This window comes from Poecilia formosa, unplaced genomic scaffold (genome assembly GCF_000485575.1).
Source record: "Poecilia formosa unplaced genomic scaffold, Poecilia_formosa-5.1.2 Scaffold47, whole genome shotgun sequence".
Taxonomy (NCBI): Eukaryota; Metazoa; Chordata; class Actinopteri; order Cyprinodontiformes; family Poeciliidae; genus Poecilia; species Poecilia formosa.
This window is the reverse complement of record NW_006799986.1, coordinates 607,002-615,472: the sequence shown is the minus strand read 5'-3', so window position 1 is coordinate 615,472 and position 8,471 is coordinate 607,002. Positions and strand designations below refer to the sequence as shown.

The following is an 8,471-nucleotide window of genomic DNA, read 5'->3' as shown; positions in this document are numbered from 1 at the left end:
TTTCGCCGTTTCCTGTAAAGTGACGCAGACTGTAAATGCATTGAGGTTTATTTCCCTGACTGGTCTTTGCAGTGGAGCTCACAGCTGCTGCAGTGTGTGTTGAAACCTGCAGCTGACGAGCCGCTGTGCATCAGAGCTCTGCAGGAGGTTCACTGGAAACAAGCCGCTGTGCATCGGACCTCACCGGGTTCCTCTCGTTCTGGTCATCTTAAAGCTGAATGTCACTTTTGGTTTTTTCTCACAGGTTTTGGAAGTTAAATCACATTTAAAAATATTCAGTAGCTTTAAAACAAATTATCGTAATTATTAGTTTAATGTCTAAACCTGAACTTTTCTCAAATAAATGAAAACTAGCAGCTCTGACTATTTAGCCTTTGAGAGTCACATAAATAAACATCTAAATCTCTGTTTGAAATTAAAAAGTTTGTGTAAATTTGATTCTAAAAGTAGAACATTTTATAGGAAATTTTCAGTTATTTAGTGTTTTTCTTTGTTTTTAAGATATTTTTATACACTAAAAAACCTACTCTAATATGCAAAACTTTTTATTAAATTAGAAAATTATTAATATGTTTATTTATTTTAGTAGTTAGTAAAATACATTATATTGAATATAAATATTATAACCCACAAGTTACAGCCATGGAGTTTTAGGGCCAAAGTAAGGGAGTTTTTTTAATATTATGAGAATAAAAGACAAACAATAGTTTTAGTGAGAAAAAGGTGTTGATAGTTATTAAAATCTGATGTTTTTCTTCTAAATAAACTCAGTCGTTTCAATGTGTTAAAAGATGAAATATTTTATTTGTAAAACTTCACGAGATATTCATCAAACTTCATTTTAAATTTTAAAATTATTTTTCTTTATGAAATGTAATAAAACTGCTGCTTCATTTTCCTAACATTCTGGTTATGTTCCCACTTTGTTCTCATTATTTTGACTTTATCATCAGGACTTCAAACTTTATTATAAATTTATTTCTGTCTTTTAACAACTTTTTCTGACAAAATTTTGACTTTATTCTCATCTGATAATTATTAAAACAAATCTAATTTTTTATTTTAAAAAATAAACTATTTGACATAATAAATGTGACTAGTTATTTTATATAATTATCAATTACTTTGTAAGTTCATTATAATTTTAATTATAATTAGATGTGAATTATTATATACCATATAATTTTAAATAAGAATATTAAAATAAATTTTGATTTATTATGTATTGTTTTATAACTAATTTGCAATAAGTTATTAAAATAATTTATTAGAATTATTAGTATTATAAATAAGAATTATAATTATTTACTCTACTAAATTATGATTTATTATTTTTATAAATATAATTTATTAGATTTTTTTTGTATACATTTATGCAATGTTTTCACTATATAGTGCCATTTTATTTTTGTCATATGACTATTTGGCCCCAACATTCAGTCATCATCATCATGTATTTTCACAAACATAAGAATCGGATTAAACCCAGGTTACCATGGAAACCCTGATGAGGCGTTTGTGTGTTAAAGTTCAGCAGGAGGATCTGATCCAGACTGTTGATGTTCAAACACCAGAGATGAAAAGACAAACAGTGATTTAATTTTTCTGCCGGTGATGATGTGACTTCTCCACATTTCATCGCCACGGCAACGAGGCAGCCTACCCACGGTGACCTGACTCGGGTCGAATCGACCTTCATCACTCTGAAGACCTGAAGCGTAAACACAACCTGGATGTGTGAGGAGAGGTACAAACTGCAGCAGGGATGAACTAATGCTCATTCATTCACTCATTCATTCATTCATTCATTCATTCATTCACCATGACTGTAAAGATGGTTCACAAATAATAATGGTTCACATTATATTTTGTCTGAAATAAAATGAATGATGTGACACTGATGCATTTAGTTTCTGTCCTAATCAACGTCCCTCAGGGACACCAAGAGATTTTATGGTTTATTATTTTTCCTTTACAGCCAACGTTCAAAAAATGAAGCTATAAATGGAAAAAAAGCCGACATCAATGTGAGTCGATAAGTTGACTCAGGTTATTGCAATAAATGATATTTTTTTTAAAGTGTAATAATGCAGGAACACATTCTCAATTTTAAATTCTAATGAACATTTAAGACTGGAACTGGCCGACATTTTAAATATCCAAACAAAACAACAGAAACAATTTTTTAGGTCTCTAAACAACAAAAAAGGGCTAGTTTACATTAAAGCACCAGACTGAAGACTTTTATCATTCAGTTTGTGATAGAATGAGAAACAAGATAAATTGGATATTATTAACCTTATTGTAATTTATGAATTGGTTTGTTACTTAGGAAAGGCATGATGCTGAATTGTTTTAAATATTTTTATTCATTTTACAAATCAATCATGACCAAGAAAATGTCCATGTTTTGACAAAATAATTAAAATTAAATCATATGTAACTTAAAATAAGTGGTTGCATCAATATTTGATTAGATTTGTTTTATTTTCTCATTTTCTTCCTGGAAAACTGTTCTGCACTGCGGTAGTTCTGTTGCAGCTGGAAACAATATTTTGCTAATTAGCTACTTGTGTTCCAGGCGGATGATTATTGGTGTTGCACAAAGCTCTCATTTCCGCACAGACGGAAGGAAGCGTCGCCCATAAAGAGACAAAACCATTCCTCTTAAGTTTCCCGTTTAAACCGGGAAACGAGCATATTTTACTCCTCTTTGCTCCCTTATTGCTGTTTTACCATAAATTTTCCACATTATATCGATAACTGCCCCCCCAGCTCTCTCGCCCTCTCCGACGGTTGGACTGGTGGGACATTTTGCATCCGGCGGCGGAAAATTTCCATATTTCCAAAACTTGACAGATGCGGGCAAAAAAGGTCCAGAATGTGGGATTATTTTAAACTAAACGGAAAATATCACAGTTCAACGGGTGAACTGCAGAACGGAAGTGACGTGTATGTCCTCAACCCTCAGCGGGAAACGTCAACTAGCTACTTCGTGACTGCTAACAGGTAAGGTTTGTTCCAATCATGACTTTTATCTGTGATTGTTAATACAGAATCTGTTATAAATACAACGAATCACATTTTGGCCGACATTGCATGTACTTATAGATTAGAAATATCTAGATGTAAATAAGCTTTTTCATGCTTCGTACGTGAAACGAAATTAAATAAAGGCAGTGTTGACTAATGCTCTAATTTAAGCTTGCTTTAAAATATATATTAAGTTAATGAGAAATGTTTCTCATCTGATTTTACACTTAAAAATGTTTCACTAAAAGTGATGTTTGAACTTCATCCTAAGCATTTACGATTTTACGTTTCTTTTACCAACTTAAAGAGGTAATGCGAATTGGGACAAATTGTTTTTACTTGATTACTCGGTTAATCGTCAGAATTATTCATAATTTCTTGATTCTTAAGATGATCGTTTACAGCAGTAGACCTAGATTGCAGTTTTGTTGTTGTAGGCCTGTCCCAATAAGCGTTAAATCGTTCAAATAATTTCTGTTTGCATGATTTTTTTGTTACACAAAACTGGATGATAAAAGCCTGAAATCTGGTGCTTTGATGTCACTTTTGCTTGCAGAGTTCCTAATGAATTTTATTTGTTGTTTCTGTTGTTTTGTTTTGTATATTTAAAATGTCTTCCAGTTCCAGTGTTAAATGTTCATTATAATTTAAAGTTACCATCATAGTAGTCGAAAATGGTATCAAAACAAGTATGTTATCGTTTATTGCAATAATTTCTGATTTATCGTCCAGCAAAGTGTGTTACGTTTTCATGCCTCGTTGCACCTGTTGGCCTTTGTACGACAACAGAAGTTGCTTCAACATTTGGCTGTAAAGTTTCATTAGCTTTGCTGTTTTTGTTTCTGGGTGTGATGTTTTTCTACAGGTTTAGATGTTTAATGAAGCTTTGTGTTGATGTGGCCGCAGCTCCATCAGGATCCAAACAACAAAAGGTGAATAAGCTCAGATTGACGCGTCGCTGTCCAGTCTTTCCATGCTGGTGTTCTTTCCATTACTCCCAGTTCCCAATTAAGTTGCATTTAACCGGAGATCCTTCACCGCATTTTATACCTTTAATTACCAAAGAAGAAAACATGACATGCACAGTAACATCCAGGCTGTAAAATGCTGATTCAGCAGTAATTGAGCTCTAAGCCGTTTCCGTGGTGGTGAGGCGAACACACAGAAAAGGCAGGAAGAGCGTGATAACTACCCCGGGGGCGATTAACGCCAGCAGGGTGCGCAGTGGGGGGTCCTGGACCTGCCTGCACTGGGAGAAGAACGCCTGGTGGACCTCCAGGAAGACGCCGTCCACCAGGAACATGTGACCCTTGCACCAGCTTTGCTGCAGAGAGCTGTCCACACACATCTTCAGGCTGTTGTAGAGGCTGCAGGAGGAGGAGAGAGAGCAAGGCGGAGGGGAAGCGTTAGCGCCTCATCGGTTCAGATGTGTGCAGCGTAGCTAAGGCCGGGTACGTCTGGGGAATCGCCACACTCTGTTTTCAGCTGTTACAACTGGTTAACTGGTTGCTAAGATGTGGTAACTGGATTGTCCAGGTCGTCTTTAAACGCACCACGAGTGCACCAGTTTCCTTCTAAACAGTCGCTGCGTTTCCATCACAAGTCTGTGGGAGATTTGTCTGCGTCTTATTCAGGCGCTGGAACAACAAACGGCTCCTACCTGGGAGCGTTTTGGGGAAACCGCAGTCGGCCATTTTACAAAAGAAATATGGATTCAGCATGTTAGAATATCCCTGAACGATAATGTTACTGTGATAAATTATATTATTTCGAGACCATTTTCAACTAATATAATAATAATGGTATAAAAATGCAAGAACACATTCTGAAAATCAATAAACGTTAAATTCTAGTGAACATTTAACACTGGAACTGGAAGACATTTTAAATGTTCAAAACAAATACGATGAATTATAAAGTCTCTGTAAACAAAATTATCCTTCAAAAATGTTTAGTTGAGAACAAAACTTCAGACTGAAACTTTTATCATCCAGTTTTTGGTAGAAAAACAATAAATTGTTGGGTCCATTTTAATTCATCATGTGATTTATGGATTAATTTCTTATCTGTTGGAATAACTTTTTATGAACTGTTTGCTGTGACAAAACAAAAACAAATCATTGTCCTCCTACTATTTCCTGTCGTCTTCTTTGGTGTTTCCACCAGTAGTAATGTCCGACTGTTTATGTTGATCATTGATACGGCTCAAAAACTTTATCAAAAAATATAATTTTTTCTAAAAATTGCCGTGTTTTCATTAAGCAAATGTATTTTTGTAATCTTCTTTTGCATGCGGTTATTAGCTAAACGTTTAGTTAATCTATGCCAGTAAATCACTTTAAGCTGGTTAACAAGAACAATAATCTTATTTTCCATCCTGTATTCAACTTTCTTGCTTTGTTTGGAGGGAAACTCTGGTGTTTAACTATCAAAGATTTAGTTTTTTGCATATAGGGGAAAGAAATTCAGTTTTCTTCTGTCAGTAAAAGCCTTGAATGACAAAGTGATAAAACAGGATTCAGGAGGAAAACATCCGGTTGTCGATGGAGGAATTTTTCGGTGGAAGCTGCAGGAGGCCAATGATCTGCAGACACAACGGTGGAGAAACTGTTAAATCTCCAGAAAGTCCAAATGTTTATGCCAAAGTTCAGGCCTGATCCGAATCCAGAAGCTAAAAGCTGAAAACCAGAACGATGGCAAGAAATATGGCTCGATTTGTTGGAGAGAGAATCAGAGATCTGCCTGACGATCTGAGGCCAAAGAGGCTTCGCCGCTGATACTTGAGAGGAAATCATAGCTTAATATAACGTACAATATCTGGCATCGGAATAAACATTTCTGGGTCGAGTTATGTGTTATTAAAGCAGGAAAAAGGAAAGCAAAGCTGCACTTTCAATCATGTGATCCAGTCGGATGCCATGAGCCAAAAACATCTCGCCTCAGTGACTCCAAGCTTCTTCTGAAGGAGAAACCGCCCTCTGCTTGAGGGCTAGCTTATATTTCATGGTCAGATATTAAATTGTCACATCCTGAAGATGTGGAGACAAGCAGAGCCTCAATAAATCATCACAAACCTCACAACCACTCATTGTTACATGATTTCAGAGTGGAAAACATCTGGGACTGAACCGGGCATCGCAGCTGGACCAAGTTACTCTGTCAGAAATTAACAGCAATAATTTGGTTAATTTAGTCTGTAATAAAAGTGTCACTCATTCATTTACAAATGTCTACATTTCAAACTATTTACGGAGCTAAATGTTTGGCTAAAGACCAAGCATTTGGTTAGCAAGCTAAAAATTAAGTTTGAGCTAAATATTTAGCTTGCTAGCTATATTATTATATAATGTTTAGGTAAATAGTTAGCTTTAAACTTTCTCTTGCTAACTAAAAATTTTAAGCTGAATATTTAACACAAATCTAACATAAATCTTGTTAACAAAATATGGAGTTGGCAAGCTAAATTATTAGATTCAAACTAAACGCTTGGCAACAAGTATGATGTTTATGCTTCAAAGTACAGACTTAGCATCCAGCTAAGTATGCAGCTTAGACTTAAATTAGCTACAGACTTAGCATTAAGCTATGTATGTAGTTTGAATTGAAGCTAAATATTTATATCAAACTTTTATATCCAAACTAAACATTTAACTCTAAAATAGCTAAATATTTAATTAGCTCGAAGATGGCAAGATATTTAGTTTACAAACTTTAAACTAAACATTTAACTTGCTAACTAAATATTTTGTTTGGAGCTAAATCTAGCTTGATAATCAAATATTGAGCTTCGAACTCTATTTTTTTGAGCTTAAAAGTTTTGTCTGTAAATTAAATATTTAATTAGAAACTGATATTTATAGATTAATATATAGCATGCTGAGAATATAACTTTGGAAAATCAAAGTTTCCCTGTTATTTCAGGCTAAGTAACTTGAATAGTTCCAGTTAATTTTTTGAGTGTCGCTCCAGAACCGTACTGGGCCGGTTTCATGACCCAAACCGTTTTGGCCGGCAGTTTGAGAGAAGAGCCTGGTACTTTAAAGCCGATGGTAAATCATCAGATATTTACGGTTTGACGGCCGGCCACGGACAGTCCTGCTGATAGCCGCTCGTCTCCAGGCTCTGGTTGAAATCGGACCTGCAGGTCTGGACCCTGAAGTGGAACCGGTTCTGGTCGCAGGGCGGGGTGACGTCCGCGTCGGTTCCTGGAGGAATCAGGACGGCGTGATTAGAGCCGCCGCTGGTGGGTCTAAATCCGTTTTTTATTACTCTGCACATAATTGATAACCGTGTTGTTTTAATGCGCAGCCTCCAGATTTAAACTTTGTTTGATTTGGACTCGGTTCGGGTTTATATAAAATACAGCAGCACGTTTTCTTTAGGCCCGCGTTCTGACAGGTTAACGAGCCAAAAGCATTAAATCCACATCGCTTTGCTACAAGTTTTAAATATTTCTGTTGGAGCCGGCTCTGAGGCTGGACTCGGTCCATCTCTGACATTCTTGTTGTTGTTCCTTAAATTATTCAGCGATTTACCGTGAAAACCCTCCGCCTGCAGCTGCTTGTTGTTTCACTGCTGCAGAAAAAGTTTTCACCCCTTTCATATTTGTTTGGTCTCTGGAATATTCATCAGCCGTCGGCAGTCAGACAAGACAGAGAAGAAAAACCATCAATTTCTGTTAAATAGGAAAAAGTCTGTGCAGTTTTAAAACGAGGGATCAACCAAACCCTGCCTGTAAAAGTAATTACACCCTAAAGCTAAATGCTCCACCAATGGCGCCATCTAGTGTTTGTGGTAAGATATTCCTTTATTAATCCCACAGTGGGGAAATTTGCATTGTTGCAGCAGTGCAGAAGACGGAGCAGAACCAATATAAAAATCTATATATACAAAAAATACAAGTGAATATAGAAACACTGAAACAGTATAGTATGAAATATAAAAATAATTGTGGAGGAATCTTGAGCCACTCCGCTTTGCAGAATTGTTTTAATTAATGTTGGAGGTTTTCCAGCACAAACTGCTTGTTTAAGGTCATTATTTACATCCAGACTTTGACTAGGCCACTCAAAAACCCATCGGTAGGAGCCTCTAACTAAAAAGTTAGTTCTGCTAAACTGAAAGCGTTAAACCAAGTGATATCTAGCAGAAGCTAATGCTAAAGCTAAGTTAAAACATGTTGATATCCACCATGTGTCAACACACATCATGTTTCCATGTCACCTTCAGATGGTCACATCTGTGATTTGACCATCTGATAATAACTGTCATTTGCTGCAACGCAACAATAAATTTTATTTTGTTGAAGATGTCATTTGTGTTATTGACAAACATTGAATTTTGCACTTTAGCATTAGCTTCTGCTACATATCGTATTGGTGTAGCACTTTAGCATTGGCTTCTGCTACATATCGTATTGGTGTAGCACTTTAGCATTG

General features: G+C 35.8%; 1 protein-coding gene and 1 long non-coding RNA gene across 2 annotated transcripts in view; both read left to right on the top strand.

Moving 5' to 3' along the window:
- LOC107836264 (uncharacterized) overlaps positions 1-363 on the top strand; it is a 1,658-nt gene extending 1,295 nt beyond the window's left edge. Inside the window, exon 2 of the long non-coding RNA XR_001662138.1 lies at positions 46-363. This is a non-coding gene — a long non-coding RNA (uncharacterized LOC107836264). The remainder of the gene's footprint in view (positions 1-45) is intronic.
- Positions 364-2,221: 1,858 nt separating this feature from the next.
- The window catches only part of LOC103138141 (insulin-like growth factor-binding protein 2-B), a 22,437-nt gene continuing 16,187 nt past the window's right edge, over positions 2,222-8,471 (top strand). Inside the window, exon 1 of the mRNA XM_007552253.2 lies at positions 2,222-3,009. The gene's annotated coding sequence lies outside the window, so the exon portion shown is untranslated. The remainder of the gene's footprint in view (positions 3,010-8,471) is intronic.